This window comes from Malurus melanocephalus, unplaced genomic scaffold (assembly GCF_030028575.1).
Source record: "Malurus melanocephalus ecotype Western Australia unplaced genomic scaffold, MMel_1.1 scaffold_8, whole genome shotgun sequence".
NCBI classification, from domain to species: Eukaryota; Metazoa; Chordata; class Aves; order Passeriformes; family Maluridae; genus Malurus; species Malurus melanocephalus.
The window spans coordinates 3,447,191-3,466,780 of NW_026623240.1; the positions used below are offsets into that span (position 1 = coordinate 3,447,191).

The 19,590-nt window shown below is 38.1% G+C and overlaps 1 long non-coding RNA gene across 1 annotated transcript in view; it reads left to right on the forward strand.

The window, feature by feature from the left end:
• LOC130577703 (uncharacterized) overlaps positions 1–19,383 on the forward strand; it is a 277,294-nt gene extending 257,911 nt beyond the window's left edge. Inside the window, exon 6 of the long non-coding RNA XR_008965799.1 lies at positions 19,333–19,383. This is a non-coding gene — a long non-coding RNA (uncharacterized LOC130577703). The remainder of the gene's footprint in view (positions 1–19,332) is intronic.
• The last annotated feature ends 207 nt before the right edge of the window (positions 19,384–19,590 follow it).

A 19,590-nucleotide genomic window follows, 5' to 3' on the forward strand; every position in this document is an offset into this window, starting at 1 on the left:
TAATTTGGTAGCTAGATCTAATCAGCACTTTGTATATAAAATGCATCAAAACCAGACATCAATAGCAGTCCATCTTAGTGTGTCTGCATTCCAGATCGTTGTGTACTGTAAGTTAACTGTTCCTTTCATTCTACTGAAGCCCAGCTGGTCTTGCTTAATTTCACACTATTTTATATTCTGTTTATTACCAAGGCCAACAAGTATTTTATTTTAGCTGTTTGTACATGTTAAACAAACACAGGATCCGGGTGGAATGTCTCTGGCAGAAACACACTAATTCCTCATACCCTCAGAGTCCATTCCACACATGAAGGAGTGGACTCAGCCAATTAAATTAGGCACCCAAACAGGAAAACCACAGACACACGATTACACTTTCAGCCACAGCTAAATGGTGCAGCATGAAAGTCATGTTGTTTTTTGGCTTTTTCACAGTGGTGCCTGTGTGAACAGAGACAGCTGGCAATGTCTCTGTCAGGGCCTGCCCATGGGACACGGGACAAAGGGAATTCCTGCTTCATGGAACCAGCAGAATTGGTTTAGCTCTCCTTCATGAAAAGATCATCATAGGTATGCAGCAACAGAACAATACCACATTTCAGTTTCCAGAGAGTGTCTTAGGTGTCCAGAGACTGGAAAAGTCCTAAAGGATTTTAGGCTACATTTTTTCTGCAGACTTCTGCCCTGGTTGAGGTCCCCAGGCCCTGAGCACTATTCACAACATTCATGAATTGCACAGAGCTGCTGATGGACTGTCAAGAGAGATGGTGAGTCCCACTCATGCTGACTGTTTGATGGCCTGGTGGTTAGGAAGCATGCACAGCAGATACTAATTTGGGCATTTGTAGSAACATTTCAAATCCAGTCTTGTTAGATTTAAAAAGAAAGGGCAGTGCTATAAAACTCCATTTAAAATAAAAGAGTAGGCCCGCTGTTTTCATTGAAATACTTGTGGTGCGGACGATTTTGTGATTATCTCCAGGATAGCTGGAGACACCTTCTTCTTGGTCTMTTCAGATGCCTGAGCATCTCTCATTCAGGGAGGTAGAGATTTTGGTCCAGCCAGTGTTCATGCATCTTCCTGGCTAGATCTGATGACTCCTTCTGAGAGCCCCATGCCAAGCTGTTACTGCCAGCACTTCTGAAGTTCTCATTCTTTAGTCTGGAAACTTGGGCACACAAATTCTGTGGTGAACCACTTCAGTGGCTGGATCTCCAAAAGYCAGGTGTACCAATGTACAACTTGTAGTACTTCATCCCTTAGCTACCAGGATGGCACATACCYCAGGAGTCCTTAAGGGCAGTAGAAATCTGAATATTGGCTGCTAGGCCAGTACTTTAGGGAGTGACAGTGAATGATCATTGTGACTGTGGTCATGAGAAAACACAGCTGTGCTGCTTATTTCTTGCTAATAGAGACTGAGCTGTATATTGTGTTCTTATGCTGCTATTGCCAGACTTGGAACTGTGAACTAGTGCTCAGTAAACTGACTGTTTTCAGACTGTGTCCTTTGTGGAGTCTATTAGACTGTGAGATGTGTCTTTTTTTCTTTTCTTTCTTTATTTTTTTTTTTTTTTACTTCTGAAGAAAGCTTGAGTGGTGTTTCTAACTCTGAAACTGGATGCAGTTTGGTCCTTGGATACCCTAAAGACACAGCTTCACTCCATGGGGTGCTGCAGTGATTTAGGTTGGCTGCAGTAACCAAGCTAGCAGTACCCTCATTTAACTGGGAAAKATCTTGTTATTGTCTTTTAAAATTCTTCAGATCTGAACATTATTTTCCAGCCCCTGGTCCAGAATAGACCAGGCTTCTTGCTTTAGCATCTAAGAGTGGTCATTTCATTTTCAAAAGAACTGAGCCAAGTTGCATGCAAGCATTTTTTTGCATGACTGATTTTTTTTCCGGTGGTTTAACAATATAGTAGATATTGATCACTAGTTTAGTATTGTCCCCTCAGTTAAAATTGCTTGGGCATTGTATTTATAGAGTAAAATAACTTAAGAGTGTTCAAAGGTGTGCAACTCCTGTTTTCTCTGTGAACTGAAATTTTGTTAGTCTTTTCTGATGCTGGTGGGTGGAAAAGGCCAAGGGATGGTTGTTTGCCTAATGAGGGCAGGATACAGCTGGGAGGAAGCTTGAAACTCCATCACAGAGTCTGCAAACAATCTAGTCACATCAAATAGATGCCCACTGTTTGCCAAAAATCAGTGAAATAGGGAGATAATGAGGGAGATAATGAGGATAATGAAATAAAGAAAAAGAGAACACTGTTGTTCTTTAGTGCTGTGACCTTTTRTGAGATGTGTCGTTTACACGGGTGTTTGTGTGAGTGTTGGCCCATGCTGATTTTGCAGTACTTAGTTGTGTGATGGCTGCTTCCCAAAGCTGTGGAAGCACCCTGTGGCTGGCCTCACTCTAGGCTCGATAAGCTCTTCAGTAATGCTGTAGTTAATGGTTTCTGGAAAAGCTGATATCTATCTGCATTTGAACGAACACATTTTGGGCTAAATATTGAGAAATCACAGGTATGTTATGCAAATCCTGGGTGTGCCAGCCAAGCCTGTAGAAAAAAAAGCTCATTAGGATTAATCTCTAGTAGGGTGACTAATGCAAAGGGAATGAGGTGCTTTCCTCCCTGAGTCAGCAGAGATTTGACATAGCTTTCAAAGGGGCTGCACTGGAATGCAGGCACTTGCTTTGTGTCATAGGTATGCTGGTTTATTTAATTTGGRACCTCTTGCTTTAGACCAAAGAATACTATATTAAATTAGGAGAGTCACATAGCCAGATACTCTACAAATACATTTAAACCAAAATAACTCACTCAGTTTGAAAGAAATGAGGTACATAATTATCCAATGTACATTAAAAGCACTAAAGACAGCAGCATATGAAAGCTGTCTTACCTCCTGCTCTGCACTTTGAGCTTTGCCAGATTTTTATGTTTGAGGAACCATATTTACAGGCGAGGTTTTYGTTACATCCTTTTTCTGTTTAGTTTTCACAGTGACTTCCACATGCAATACCAGGAAAATTAGCTGCAACTCAAGATTACAAAATGTGGTATTTTAGGAAGTAGTARCTAAAGAAGACTCATTAGCAGTTCTCCAAAGCCTTTCTTAGGTGGAATCTGGCTGGTAGCATTTGTATGAAACAACAGGATTTTTTACTTGCAAGTGCTGTAGTCAGCTAATAGCAATCAAATTCTTTTGARTGGTGTGTAATTGTTAGCCTCATAAAAAGAAAAATAAATTGCTTGTTTTAGCAATAAAGCTATACAGAGCCAAATACCAACATAAAGAAAATTTCAGTAYGATTTAAAATGTTTGCTCATGTTTCATTCCCAAGTAACACACTGCTATTTGTAGTTTCAAATTGAGAACTTTATATTTTGCCTCTGCATTTTCTTAATTCTCATCTGTAMTACATGTTTTATTCTGGATAACTTATCAGGCATGGTGAGGATATTTGGAGATCCTTTCTAAAACTCCTAATAATTTTTCAAAGAAAGTTAACGGAAAGGGTAGATTTTCTTGATAATCCTTTCAAAATTAAAATATAACACAAAAACACTATGTTTAAGTGACATTAAGGGTCTCACTTAAACCAACTAAAGCTGGGAAATTCAAAGTGAATAACTAACACTCTGTTGTAAACTGCCCTCATGTATTGCAGCTGACAGTGCGGAAGCAGAGGTTCAGAGAGCAGTTCAGATAATAATCTTAAGAGTCTGGATATTGCCTGAGCCCCAGTAGTTGGGAGAGCAGGAKAGATGTCTTTCAAGACCGTTCTTTCTCATGAGAGATATGGCATTTCCTTTTCGTGCTCATGCTGAACATGACTTTTCTCTGGCCAATTTATGCTTCATTCCCTGGTTAACAGCAAGGGCTGAGTAGCACACAAGCAGTTTCCAACACATAAAGATCTGAAATTTTAATCTGAAGTCTGAAGGATTCTAATCCCAGGCTTGATTTCTCTCCAATCTCTACTTGAAAGAGACCTCATCTAGCCAGAAGTATCAGAAGAATCAGAATTCTCCCCTGTTTTCATTTGAGGTCCAATTTGACCTCTTTTCCACTGAAAACGGTTCAGTATGCTGGGTTTACACACTTCATCAGCTTCATGTTGCCAGTGTATCAGACAAGCATTTAGTTAGGTACAGCAGGACTTCTTACRGAGAATCTATTGTAGAGCTCCCATGATTCATGTAATTCATACATCATTCTAGAAGTTTATTAAAATTTTCCAAATATTCTAAATATCTAAGGAAGGGGAGGTGTTATGTCTTAGTGCTATTTTTTGAAGCTGAATGGCAGATTTTTGTGTAGAAAAGGGAAGTTAGTATTCTTGGTGCTTCTTTTCCAAATAAACTAAAAATACACTTAATTTGTGGCAGCAAAAACCTTTGCTTTTCAGCCACTAACATTAAGGTTAGCCCRTATTTTACAGAACTCTTGCAAGTAGAGCTTGCAATCTTTGATTAATGTCAGAATCTCCTTTCAGTTTTTTTCTGAACACATTACTTTAAAATTTGCATAATTGTTTAAAGTTGCACATTTGGCTGATACTGCCTGTACTAAATGATACAAGAAAACACAGCATTACATTACATTACTGACAGGATCAAAACAGAAAGTGACACTTTTATGCAGTTGTGTATTTTGTGAATCAGRGCAGTAATTGGAACATATTAATGGTTTCTTTGACTCCCCCTTATCCTGCTCCACCCCTGCTCCCCCTGCAACCATCCATATAAACTCTAAGGATATTTAACATGTTTTAAGCTGTCCAGCTCTATGTAGCTCCTTGTAAAGTAATTTGGAATGATGATTCCTACTTGGTGAGACGTGCTCAGACATAAACTCACACATACACATAGCAGCACAGAAAGCATGAACCTGTTAAGGATTTCACCTTTTAAGAAATGACAGAATAATTACAGGACAACATGTCCTTCATGAGTAAAAACAACTAAGCTAAAGTGCTTTCAAGGCTGGCATGGCCTACTTCTCTTCTAGCAGGCTGCATAAATCATAAATTGCTAAGGGATTGATTCATACRCTGAGTGATAACTGGAGTCTGTATAATGGTGTATATAAATGTGTGGATAGCACAAAGGCTGAACTGAATTCAGTTYTTCATTACAGCTTATGTTAGAATCCAAACCCTGACTTCATATACAGATACAGAAAATGTGGAGGATGAACTATGTGCTTCCTTAATGAAGGGTAAATAAGATATTCCATTTTCAGACCTCTTCAGGAGGGTATTGTGATRGTTGGTAAGTTGGCCTAAGGCAAAACATAGTGTGTTAGAAGTTCTCAGTCCTGGAATTAATGTTTCTGGATTTAAAAAAGAAGAAGAAGAAAAAAAAAAGGGATCTATTACCCAATTTTACTTGTCTGTGGGTGAATAGACAGAAAAATTTTGATGTTTGCAGCATTTAAAATAAAATGTGCCTTAGTTAAAAATAAAAACAACCCCAAATCAGAAATGTCATCTTTCTTTTCGAGTTCTCTCTTACCTRTCACAGTGTCTTCCTGGTGAACTAGTTGTTAAACTTCCTTGTATGTTTTAATGACCACAAATCTTTTGTATGCTGCAGATAATCTATATTAGTGGGATGGTGGTTTTTTTTTCTCTGAACACTTTAACTGGACAGATTGCACATGCATTCTAGTGTTACCATAGGCCAGGTGAATCCTGAAGAGCTGTGAGCAAGGGTAACTCAACCTCTGAAGGTTATCCAGAGATTTAAGCTACATGAAAATTATACCTGTTGGAAATACCTACTCTTTACAGGCAGGGGTGCTTCTTTTTCTTGCTCATAATATTAGGGCCACAGTTTAAGAGGTACACTTAGTAAACTTCTTTTTCTGTACAAAAAAAAAGTTTGCCCCTTAATACACAATGGCACGTTGATTGGTCTAAATAGCTAACATTTGCATGCATAGGCAGTAGATTCTGTCATTTATGCTTGAAGATAATAGAATTTACACGCACAAAACTCATTTGGACTTGGCCTCAGAACAGATTGGGAGGACAGGTATTTAAGATTTGAGGGACAGATGCACAGTAGGGGACTGCTGGGGTAAATGATGGTTGAGTGTGGAATATTGAAATGGGGATGCTAAGGAAAGAATGAAGACAGTGCTGATCCSAGTTGTGCTGAAAGCAAAAGGAATTTATACAAAGAGCAAGGCAAGAATGATACCAAAGGTCACCTTTCATTGTGAAGAGAGCTTGAAACATGAAATTTTCTTTTCTGAAATATGTTTTTGCTCTATGGTCCCTGTCCAGTGATGGCCTTTAATCCATCTTTCATGAAATTTCAGCCAGAACCCAGTACTTCATGTCACTGATACCAAGTAATTTAACAGAGATTGTAGATATATAAGGGTCAATCCTTCWACTCAGGTGAGATTTTTAGACTCACTGAAGCAAATGCAGAAATATTAGTGTCAGCTGGTAAAATGTTCTTGGATAGTTGGATTCTTCCAAAAYTGCTACTAATTGTAGAGTATCCCTCTATTTGGTTTTTGGTCAGAACATACTGGTTCTGAATTTTGAGRGCATCATTTACAATATAAGAGGAAGTTGATAACCAGATCTAAATGTTTACATTTGAAAACCAAAGGAAACAAAGCTTGGCACCTACTCCAGGGCCATAACACAGAGGAATGCATCATCTGAAACYGGACTGTGAAAAGCCTATTACATTTTAATATCACAGTGGTCACTCAACCTAGCTCAGACTCACTCTTTGCTTAAATAAGATCTCACTGAAATAAATATAAGTCACATAGAAGTCAATAATATTTTTCTTGTGGCTCTGTTTTGGTGCACTGACTGTAATATCAAGGCCTCTGCAGCAATGCTCTCAAACACAAGTGGATGAAATATGGGGAGAGCAGAAGTCTTAATTTCAAATTTCGTGGGTTTGTCAGATTATGTTATATAGTATAAGATTTTTCTGTGAAAGCTGAGGCCACAGGAGTCCCTTTACACTTTTTGGGCAAGATCCTCGGATGATGTAAATTGGTGTAGTGCTGCCAGACTAAGTGGAACTGTGGAGCTGATTTCAGTAGCTCAGGATTTAGCCCAGGAGGTCTGAGATAGYCATAAAACCTCACTGTGCACTTTGAAAGTTGTATCCCATAAATGCTTCCACAGTGCAGTTTTTTATAGTGTCTGTAGGAAACCCACTTTGTGGCTTAAAACCACTAACTAACCGAGGCTGACTTTCTGTCATTCTCACACCATAACTGTTAATACTAATAAGTGGGGGTTTAAGTGTACTGTCTCTTAGTGTGTTTGATCTTCTTTTTTTATTTTCAGTTTGTCACTCTGAACTATTATATCTTGGACCATTTTTATAAGTACACAAACATAAAGAGAGTATCGCTAGCAGGGACTATCTCAGTGCCCTGTGTAGTAGAGTATCCTCTGATGATGAATGTGCTTACTCGCACAAAGTACCGGGTATATAYACACATGCACACACAGTTAGTCTGTACTCACATTCCTTTTTCACTTGGTAACTAATGAAATTACATTTTTGCAGGGAAGTGTTATGTCCCACTGTGTTAGCTGTTCCAGTGTCTAGCCTGAACTCCATTGCATTCARTGACTGTGCTAGTGCTGTGGCCTGAAGAGCTGAGGTGGTTTTCCAGACAGACACTTAAAGTTGTTTTGCAACAATTACCTTATAAGCAGATTGGTTTCTGCAAGGGGAGGGAGATCATACTAAGTGAGCTATAGAAGAGGCATGCATGTGCTTTTCTGTTAGTACAYGGCAGCTTGTATTTTTGTAAACACAAAGATAATATTAGAGAATCTTTTTTTTCAGTTACACAAACAGTTCAAAAGAGATTTGTGATGAAAGAGCTTCTAGCAATCTTTAATATTCATGGTCATTTTGGGGAGGGGGAACCCCCAGCTTTATTCCCCYGTTAATCTCCTCCTTGAGAGGCTTCAGGCTCTGGTTCTGATTTCAGCTGTGAATTAGGCTGTGAGTAGGCTTGAACTTGAGTGTCTTCAGAAAAACCAAGGAGAACAATAGCGGCTTCAGACTGTGTCRTGCTTCAGTTCCAGTGAGTAATGCTAAATTGCTTGCATTGTCACAASCACATGCTTCCCCTGATGATCCTAATGGGTCCCTGCAGATCCAGTGGGGATCRCAACACTGGCTGCATGCATTTTTTAAGATTGTTTCAAGATATCATGGAACACATCCAGAACCCAGAGTGATGTTTTCTTTGGGGCCCCAGACCATGGAATGTTTAATTACTGATGCCATTACTAAAAATAGCCATAGGAAAAGTACAGTTTAATCTTTTAAAGGAATGTTTGGGGAACAGGGTTTAGGGCAACTTGTTTTAGAGCAYTATTTCCCTAAAGGATAGAACTTACGTAATTACAGTCAAATTATGAAAAAGGATTGTCTGCCTTTGTGCTCTTTTGTGTTCAAACAGTAGGCACATTGTATCCTATCCAAAGTGTTAAGTGGACACTGCTGTTTCTAACTTGTATATTTTTCTTAGCTCTTTCATTTCATACACTAATTTTTACCTACCTTGTAAAATTTTGATTGGGTGTTTGATGCCAGTTTCAGAGGTGATGTGTAGTTTGGGTTTCTTTGCATTTGCTCAGACATAATGAACCCAAATTATGGCTAGTGGGATTTGTAAGCATATTGCAAACTGGGAAAGAATCTAAACCCATAAGTGTAAGGCGGTGCAGAAGGTATCACACCTTGCATGCAGTGAATACTGAGGGCASACTCAAACTTCGATGACTCCTAAAYTGCYGAACTTTTGAGTTAATTAGAGCCACAATGAYCACTAGATTTTTATTCCTCTTTTCTCTTGAAGCTCAAATATTTGTCTTGGGACATCTTTTCATATTGACTYGCCTATCTGCACCTTAAATTACATAGCTAGTAGCAATAATTAGATTTTTTCATTCCTGAAAATGGATGTGTGCCAGAAGACCCAAAAATGTCAGATAAATGAATTTTTGAAATGAGACAACAACTGAAGAAATGGAGGTAGCCCTACTGACCCAGTAACATGTATCCACATCTCTAAAAGTTTTTTGAGAACTTGGAAAATTGAAACTGCAACTGAAAAGCACTGTGTATCCCCAGGCAGCCTTAATTTGCATGATCAGCACTTACTCAGCAGCGTACCATGGGTATGTGAGACCTTGGTGTATTAAATGGGTCACATTTAACTGTCCTTGAACAATTTCTCCTATGTATTAAACATAAACAAGCTTTTTGTCATATTCAGCATCACTGTTTGTCTTTTCTCCACACTTTCTTTGATACAGGGTAATTTTTCTGGAGGAAATTTTAGAGATACACAGTGAATATGTTATGCCACTTTCCTTCCATAGTCTTCAGAATTCTGTGCTTCTCTCATTTTGTGTTTTTTGGAGTTTTTTTTTAAAGGGTTGGATAATCCCATCTGAGCAAAAATTTAAATTAAAGTTAGTTTTCATAGCTGAGAATTGTTGGACAAATTGCACAGTCTCTTTTATTTTCATAAATAGCTTGTAGAGACTGACTGTTATTCTCTCGTCATGTAAATGCACTGTCATATAAATCCAGTGTGCGTGGATCAAGGTGTCTGTTGGTAACTGGAAAGAAGATGCAGGAGACTACTGGAATACACAAGCTACAGAAGGAAACTGGTAGCAGAGTTCAAATGTAAATAAAGATGGCAGGAAAATGTTCTTTTCTCTTTCACAACAAAACTCAAGCAAGTCCTTCTTTGACATGTTTGATGTTTTCCTGTGATTTGTTAAATAAAAGACTTCTTCTTTATGTTACAGGAGATAGCTTTCTGCCCATGAAATAGTTTTTTAATGGTATCCAGTAAACCTTTCTCAAAGGTAGTGAGTGGTTTTACACCCTGAACAGTTTTGAACAGAACTCCATGAAGTCACTGGCAGCTATGCCAAAATGTAAAGCTTGCATTCAGTGAAGATAAAGAAGAGAGTGGGGGGAAAAACCCTTTTAAGTACATTACACAAAGAAAGCTTTAAAAAGCATTGGTTTTAAGCGTTCTACTAGCTTTGATGYAATTAGCTTGATGTTAAAACTAGGGTACACTAATGTGTGAATGAAAGGTACTRTAATTAAATTATACATTCTATTTGCAGTGCATTTCTACTTCACAGATTGGTGAATTTACAGTCCTGCATATGCAAAAAAATCTCTGTTTAGATCACTCATTTTCCAAATCCCATATATTGTGTRGATGTCAAAACTGAGCATTACTTTATGTGAGTTATGGGGTGACATGTCACCAAAGGAATCAGTTTTGTTCAGGATTATTTGAAATTTGGCCCATTCATGGTGAAAATCTAAACACATTAAAAGATTCAACCSTAAGGGAAGTGAGCAYGCCTAATATGTRCAGGACCTGAAGAGCCCTGAAGACWAAAACTTGAATTTCAGTGTCTAAGTTTTAAATAACTTCTTTTAGAAAAATCTTTATTCTTTCAATTGATTTTTTTTAAGGAAGGCCATAGCACTATTCACATTCTTCAACAGAGGGTTCATAGGACACTTTTACTAACAAATTGCCTTTAAGAACTCTTTTGAATATATTACYTTCACAGTGTTCTTAAATTTGACTGTCTTGAAATAGTCAAATAAGGTGGATAACTCCCTTCAATGTGTTTTCAATTGCAGATCATGGCACTTTCATCCAACAATTTTGAACAGATAACTTTTAATTACAGTAATAAGAACCACATGGGCAATGATTGATGAAAACCTGATGTGTTCTCTTACTTTATTAATCTTTTTAATTGGAGACAAAAGAAAGCTTTATCTTTTGAGAAGAAGAGATGTGATGTTCTGTTGCACTTTTGTAACTTGAAATAATTTGCTTACCAGAAGTTTTTTGCCTGGATGCAAAAGGCAAGAGGTATTTGCACATTTTCTCTTCCAATTTGSTTACGTTCAGTGCTGTGTGGTTCCCCATATGGCACCATACTGTTGAGATTATGGAACTCCTCTGTTAGTTTTACTTCAGTTCTAGAAACTTCTTATAAGCAGAGTTTACAAACTCAATTACAGAGCAAGAAAATTACAGTTTAACATCACCATATGTCAGAGCAGTTGATTGCCACTGGGTAGGTTGTATGAGATGTTGAGAAAGACCTATGAGATGTCCTGTTCTTTAACTCTCCTTAGCTTTAGGAGCTGAGACTTCTTAGCATCTCGTAGGTCCACTGTGGCTGTGGTTTGAAGCAGCTGCAGTTTAGAATGATGTGAAAGACACACGAACAGGATGACACTGATTCAGGTGCTCATATAGGTCTTTGAAAGAGATGCTGTGAGTATTTGACCTGAACTGGTCTAGAGGATTCACTTGCCTTGAATATACAGAAGGCTAGATTCAGCTCTCTGGCTTGACATACTTTGTAAACTTACAGGTAAAGTTTAGGTTGCACATATTTGCCTGGAGTTTTTTGCCATGCAAGCACTCTAAGATTAATGGCTGGTGGAAAAGCAGCACAGAGGCTTATCCTACTTACTGCTGTTCCAATTCTTTTATATTATGTAATGCTAATAGTGCACCAAGTGAGTTMCTAAAAAGTAAATGCAAGGTCTCTGCTCTAGAAGGTTCACTCTAACTAAGAATAGGACATCTCAGGACTTGGAGAGAGGCATGAAGACAATGAAATTTCTGGACAGGGAGGGAACAGAAATCTTGTGCATATAGGATGCCAAAGTCAAAGACAGTCTGTGATACCTGTACTTTGTGGTTCAGGTAAGAAACCTGTAAAATAACCTAAGTCAATGCAGGAATTTGTGACGTTTCACAAAATGTTCTGCAACTAGCAAGGAAAGAGCAGCACATGCTTACAGACCTGAAGTTTCGTAATCTTCCTGCACTGTTTTAGCAATAGTACATAAATAACACGGATTGCAGCCAGTGTTGTGGCTTGGTAGTCTGTGCTCACATGTCAGGATGCTGACTTTGGGCCCAATCCAAATGCCTTTGAAGTCTGTGGAAGACTTTCAACTTCAGTGAGTGAACTGCGGAGGTGTTTTGAGGTGCTTTCTTGTGCCAGCCAATTTGGAAATGTCAGTGGGAACAGAGAAGGGGAGAAGTTCAGTTTCCTGTATCAGCTCAAGGAATTTTCTTTTTTTTAAGAAACATTTGCCAGAATATGTTTGTGCCAGTCACCACATAAGCAAATGGACTGGGTTTTGAATAGGTGATGGTAATGGAGAGAGAATGGCAGTTTGTTGAGGGGCCTCARCTTTGTGAATCCTTATTTGTGTGGTAGAACTGGATGTGCAGCTCACCATTTACATAAACGTTAAGTTAGATATGGTCTTCTTTAAAGCCATTCCAGACATCTTTTAAATAGACTTACTAGCACTTAGTGCCATTCAAACTTTGACCTTGTCTTCAAATTAGTTCYCTGTGGTTGCTTAAGTGGTGATACTTGCAGCACAGAACTGCAAAAAAAAATTAGGCTTGCTTTACACATATTGACAAAATAGTTGTTTTATCCAAGCCCGTTAATCCTTCCTGTGTCTGGAGACACAGTGACTCTCTAGAATCCCTCTCTAATGTAGCAAAAGTGGCAGGAGAGAGTTGAAGTGCTCAGAAAGCCTGCATTTGTTTCAATCTGTCATACTCAGCATGAGGATGTATGGTGAAAGCACGGAGGAAATATTACATTTTGGGATTCCTAGAAGGGTGCCCTGGCATATATTCCTACACACGTTTGTCATATCTAAATTATTGAGCAATTGAATTTAATAATAATGATCATGAATTAACCATCTGTCAAAGATAAGGAATGCCTACTTTAACCCTTAGGCTGCCACACATGCCTTTGTACCGTGCCCACAGCATTCCTTTGGTTGACTGAAGGGGAAGTGTGGCAGCAGACAAAAACTTAATATGGAGGGGTGGGGATACATTCCCTTCCACTTTCTGAGAAATAATTATCATTTTGCTCATTTGTTTCAGCTAAACTTCAGCAATATCACAATTGTTTCTGCAGATTGTTTTGATTTTGAAAAAGAATGACTGCTTCATGCTGCAAATACATTTCAGCTTTAMAGATTTGGGATCTTTTAAAATTATCTTTAATATTATCTGAGAAGAGACATACATTGCATAGAAGACTAAAAAACTGARAACTATTGGATTTTCTACTTAAATTGCCCTCCATCCTCCTCTTCAATCGATCTTCTACACAAGGAAGTATATATCTTTAAAAATGTTGTACTACTGTATCTTCAGAGTCCAGAGTARCTCAGAGGCCCTTAGCCAAACTTACTTCCTTGCTGTGCTCTTCAACCATAAAAAAAAGATTGAATACTCAACATCCAGACCAAAGCTTATAAAGAAATAACTGTAACTACTAATGAAACAACTAATTTAGAAAGTTAGCAGGTTAACTGGTGGACAGCTATGTGGTGGGATTACTTTGGTTTGTTATTTCCTCCTTGGATTGAACTTGTTTCTGGAATCTGTTCTCCACAGATGACTAGTCTCTATTAGTTATTCTRTAAGTACTAGTTAAAAATTACAATGACAGTCCCATTAATTCCATTTTGAGAAACGACTGGATTGTATTATGCGAAGGTAACCRCTAGGCCTATTTTAAAAAACATATGCAGTAACGATTGGGGCAAAATTTTCMACAAAATCTATCCATTTGTTTGCTGAGACTTTATCGAGACAGCCTTCATGAAGGCTCTCAGTAGTCCTGGAAATGGATGTCTGTAGAATATTGGAATATGCAGCTTGTCCCCGGAKAGTTTAGCTTGCGGGTGAGGTTTTGGTTGGGTTTTTTTTGTTGTTTTTTTTTTCTTCTGAAAATGCTGCTTTCCCTGCCCCCTTTCTTCTTTTCAGTCTTCTCTGTCAATTTTAAGTTCTCCTAACTGGTCCACTTGGACCTTATAACTTGTAGAAACATCCATATGAAAAACATCAAGATGCTTAATGACTTTAATGATTTCTTTGGGAGAGGAAGAGGGAGCAGGGGACACAAAGGTCGTTTGTCGTACAGTAAACTCATTGGTGTAACTGATCTGTCTTCTCACCCGTCTCTCACGGTAGCTGCCTCTTTGCTGCTTAGGAGTTAACAGCTCATGCTGCTGAGGAGGGCTCCTCATCCCTTGTCATGGGCTGTGAAGAGCTGAGCAGCTAAATGGCTGCTGATAGTTTTACCAACTTCATGTATCGTCTTTGTAAGAATCAACTCCTGTCTGTTTGGAGCAGTTTCATGTCCCTTCTGCACAATCTGGAGTGGTGATCTAAGCCCAAGCAGCTCGCAATAACTCCCAGTACTTTCTGGTCCCATAATGAGAGATTGTAAATGTACTGTCATCTGCATATTGTAGAGTCTTCTCAGTGGCTATGTAGAGCCACCCTCAGGTTGAGATCAAACTTCCTCCATTTCCCATCTGTAAGGCTGCATTGCTTCTAATACCTGAAGAAAAGTCTGACATGGAAAGAAATACAGACAACAAAAAGAAATGGAACATTTCTATATCAGCTGAAGTGATCATAGGGTATGAGATAGGTTTTTAAAAGAATTTTCTTATTTGTTTCATGATGAGTCAATTCCATGAGTGGTTAATTTGGGYTATACTGTATCTTATATTCCAACACTAGTTTGTGCAGATGTGYGAGTATATACATTTGTCCTGCAAAATATTGTACAATGCTGTCCTTTAAACAGTCTTTATCTTGCAGTTTTAGCTTCCCCCCATCCCCCTTGAAATRTAGGTGGTCACCCAAAGTAAACAGAATTCCTTCTACTCCCTCCACATCTGCTGTGTGTTATCTGGCACTCACCTCTGACCCTGATATTCATCATAAGAATGAGAATTGCATCCTATTCAGCTGCTTGTGTGCACTTTAACTCCAGTGATCACTGGCTGTTGAAATAATATATGCTGGGAGCAGAAATTGCTGAGACATCATCGGGGTGTTCAAACTGGACTCTCTGCTTCTTTTGTGCACTTTTGGATAATTAAACAGAATTCTAGAGATAAGAGGTCAGCGCAGTRTGATGGGGGACCAAGCTTGGTATAATTTAAGATTGGACTGGCTAGTGAATGCAACAAAACAAGTTCAATGCTAACTCTTAATGAGAAGGACTTTTGAGTTCTATTTGCAAGCTGCTTTATCAAAGGACATTATGCATCTACAGAGAGACAGTATCTTCTGTGGAAGCAGAAAGTTTAAAGTATGTTTGTGATTCAAACAATAGTTAGTGATCCTCTTCCTTTCATTAAATAACACCATCCTCCATGACYTATTGGTATCATTCAGGGAAAAAAAAGTAATTTTTGTTGTGAGTAAGAGTTTTTAAATCATATTTTAATGATTCATRTGAAATCTGATTTCAGATGTTAGGATGAATAAAGATCTTGTCTCTGTGACCCCACTAAATGGAAACCATCTCAAATTTTCCTTTTTTCACAAGGATGAACAGAATTACTTTTTGGACACTGTGGAGGAAGAAATAAAGCTGCCAATTTGATTGCYAAGGGTGAATTGATTAAAACTTTGGGAAATTTACCAGTTCTTTGTTTACTGTAGACTTTCTGCTATTTCCTCTCTTCTGATCTCTGTCAGCCCAGCAAAAGCCGTTCTTGTACGGGCACTTCTCGTCAGAAGGCCACCGTGTGGATTACAAGCATCTAGTAATTCTCAGTAATACATACCAATTATCAGGATGTGAATAGATTTATTTTTTTCCTTTTAAATTGTTTATGCTTCTTCACTTGCCAAGTTTGTTTCCTTGAGCATGTCTGTTTTTACATTTAGCAAAATTAACAAGGGATGAAATAGGTGTTGAGGATGTTAATTATGTAATTATATAAGCAAAGACATACCGTGTAATGGGCAGAGAAGAAAAATGACATAGACCTTACATGARGAAATTAAATCCCATGTTAGGTTTTTGATTAAGGTTCTGGTTTTTGCTGTGCTGCCAGTGGTCACTGGTGACCTCAGCTGTAAAGGTGAAGAGTTTTATTTCTTGTTTGCATTTAAGTATGCACATGTGCATCTGCTATATATTCACATTAGTTGGGGGGTTTTATCAGCAGATTGGGAGGCAGGATTCTCTTCCAGGAAATAATCTGTTTGTAAAAGACTGTGAAGTGAAATGAAAAGGATCGTATGAACCTTGGCGGGATCTAAGTGGTTTCAGTTTGCGCATTGTTAAAAATCGTGYAGTGTCCTTTGGTGCCCTTTTCGTCTTGTTTGTTTTAATAAAGAAGACCAGTTAGTTTGAAAGGTAGTTCTCTATTGGAATTGACTTCTGATCGCCCTATCACTTCACAATTCTTTATACATCAGGAACACTTGAAAGTATATGCACATGTTTGTGGGGATTTTTCTTTTCCTCAGGAGAGATTCAATTATTTATGCTAGAATTACTCGTATTGTGAGTTATTTTTATAATTGAATCAAAACTGTGTAGGCTGATACAGCCCCAAGTTACTGTTGTGATCCAAAAAAACCTCAAAATGGCTGAATAGAATAACTTTGTCACTTGTTTGTCATACCAGTTATGACAATGGGTCATTCCATGGATGTCTAAAATGATCTTTAGCCATGTTTTATGAAGCCAGAACTGTAATCCAATAACAATTTTCTGGCTAAGTGCTTCTCAGTTGCCACTGGGGACTATCTGCATCACTGTTGATGCTCTTAAAATGAGTTTAAGTTAAAAGGACACAAATTTCATATTTCTTTCCTTATTTTCTTGAGAGTAATATAAGAAAATAATATTTTAAATAATTGCATTCTGGTTCCTGAGGGATATCAGCATAATTGCATTGAGGATACCTTTTTTTTTAATGCATTTATTTATTAACAAAGAACTACATTCCATCTGTAAACCAAATGATTGGTCCACTGGCACAAAACAATAAAGTAATGAAACCTCTAGTTCATTAAATTGGAATATAGGGATTGAATTTCTAATTTATGTTGGTTTAAATTTCATGTTATAAATTATAGGATTCTAAGATGTAAGGGAAAAATATTTCCCATGATGTAGGCTACCTGTAGTTCCAGCCAGGAAAATTTATATAAGACTCATTGAAGGTGAAGGAAGGAGAGGTACTGAAAACCAAGATTGGCACAGTTCMTCTAGTGCCTTGGTGGGCACTTCACAGAAGACACAACTGAAAAAAAAAAAACCAAAACAAACCAAGAAAACAAAAACTCTTATTTAAACTGAGAATATTGTGTAGGGGTTACTTTTAAATATGGATAGTGTGAAATGCTGTTTTTTGAAACTCTGCAACGTGAAGGTCAGATAGCAAAAGAAATGAACAATGAGAAACAGAGATGCTTCATAAACCTTTAGTGGCTTCATTTCATTCCTATGTTGTCTCTCCAGCAATCCAATCCAGTGCTTTATTCACCATAATCTTGTATTCAAAAATTTCTTACGAATTTCAATCTRCTGTTAAGTTCACTCTATTCTGATCATTTTAGTTTGATTTCTGTGTTTAACAGTCTCTGGAGCAGTTTGTAGAAGCAAATATAAAACCCATATAAGACAACATATTCTCCTCAGTGTTATTATGTTGACTGGATTCCTACTGGGACCCAGTTCTCTGACATCACAGTTGAAGTATGACCTGGCTCTCATTTCAGCCCAAACCACCACAGACAAATCACTTTCGGTGAACAGTGTGTGCCTCGGTGTTACATTTCTTCAAAAGTTGTGTTCTTTTCCTTCTTGAGAAACACAAAATGTTTCACAAAGGGTGCCCTTAGATTTTCTGGGGAAGTATTAGCTCGGCTTTCCCTTTCTTACAAAGAATGGGTAATCTAAGCCACCTGTATGGCAATCTGTCTTGAATTTTYAGGAGCTGAAAATTGATTTAATGAATTTGAGATGATGTGATGTTTCCAGAATTTCTGCAGTGGAGAGCTACACTTATCATGAACTTAAACTGCGTCCCTCCTTCTCCACTGTGTGGGCTTTTKTTGGGAAACCAGATAGGCACAGCGGGGTGTTTGTCTCTATTCTATACCTTATCTCACTTTTCACTACATTAAATAGTTTAAAACATCAGTAAAATAGCACATGGTATGCTTGTTTCACAATCTTGCTCAGGTGGAAGGTGCTGTTAATGGTGGGGATGTTTGCCTGCCAGAAGTGATTTTGATACGCAAAACAAAGGGTCAGGGTTCTTCCAGGTTAAAATTTGCACTTGCTTCACAGTAGAGAAGATTTCAGTCTCTTCTGCCCACTCCACCTTGGGAGTCAGGTGAAGTCTGTGAGGCCCCAGGAGAGTCAGCAAGAATTGAGACTCTCATGTCAAAGCAAGGCCAGCTTGGATCAGGTTCCTCAGGGCTGGTCCTGTTAAGTTTTGAGCATCTCCCAGTTGCAGGAATTGCACAATCTCTCTGCCCTACATGCTAGTATTTTACTGTCCTAATGACGATTTTTTTCCCCTTTTGACAATATTTAATTGCAATATTCCTTGTTGCAACTTARTATCCATTATTTCCCATCCTGTCACTAGTGCACGTCTTTAGAGGAAACTGACTTTCTCTCTCCCTGCCTCTCCCCCCTTTAGACTGTGTTTGAGACCAACTAAAGTTGCCCTTTTTTTTTGCTGAACCTTCTCTGTCTTGTGGAGCTTCAGAATTTTCAAGAAATAGTGTTCTACTTTTTGTAGTTGGACCTTCATTGAAACTCATTTAAACTTGATTGATAAACAAATGCTTATATTCTTGTGTAAGAATCAGGTTTTCTCTTTCAAGGTCTGAAATGTGGGCACTTTTGGGGTCTGTAAAGTGTATAATTTGGATTTGATAACCATATTAYTGAAAGCTGGTTTATGAAGGACAGGCCTTTGCAGGTCATTCTTTTACTACAAAAACTCACGTCACTTTGAGTGCGTTACTGCACTGAAACTGTGTGTATTTCCCTTGAGGCAATGGCTGAACAYCATGAACCTCAATTGTTTCCAGAGGCTCAGGGAGGCCCAGGGATCCTGAACTCTAGTTTATGCTCATTGTCCATAACGTACTTGAAGCTTATCTTTCTATACTTCATTGACTCACAGTATATAAGTATTTGCATAATATGAAAACTCTAAATTGGAAGAAATTATCAAATATGAAATAGATTTCAACGCGCTCAGACATTCACTTTTCATTACAGATTTGTCCTTGCCATTCTTGAATCCTGCCAGCCGGATGATACTAGGGGGTTTTATGTGTACTTGGCTGGAAAAGATATGGTTTAAATAAGTTTAATTACTAACTATCTGTTGTGTTTGTGTGGATTCTTTTTCTAGTGTTCTTGGACAGGARATAATCTGACACAAAGCAAATTTATGGCATAGGTAAGTGGCACAACTKATTATATGCAATTTTTTATGTTATTTATTGATGTGAAATTGGCAGTCTGCACATGAGGAAAGCAAGGTGTAGGTAGTGCTCTAGAAGTACTAGGAAAAAGAGAARTACAGAGTTGGAGAATACAGCACATAGCTGTAAGTCAGTCTAATGTTGACAGACCACTTTCAAGGCATAAAAGTCTATTGGAGAAATGA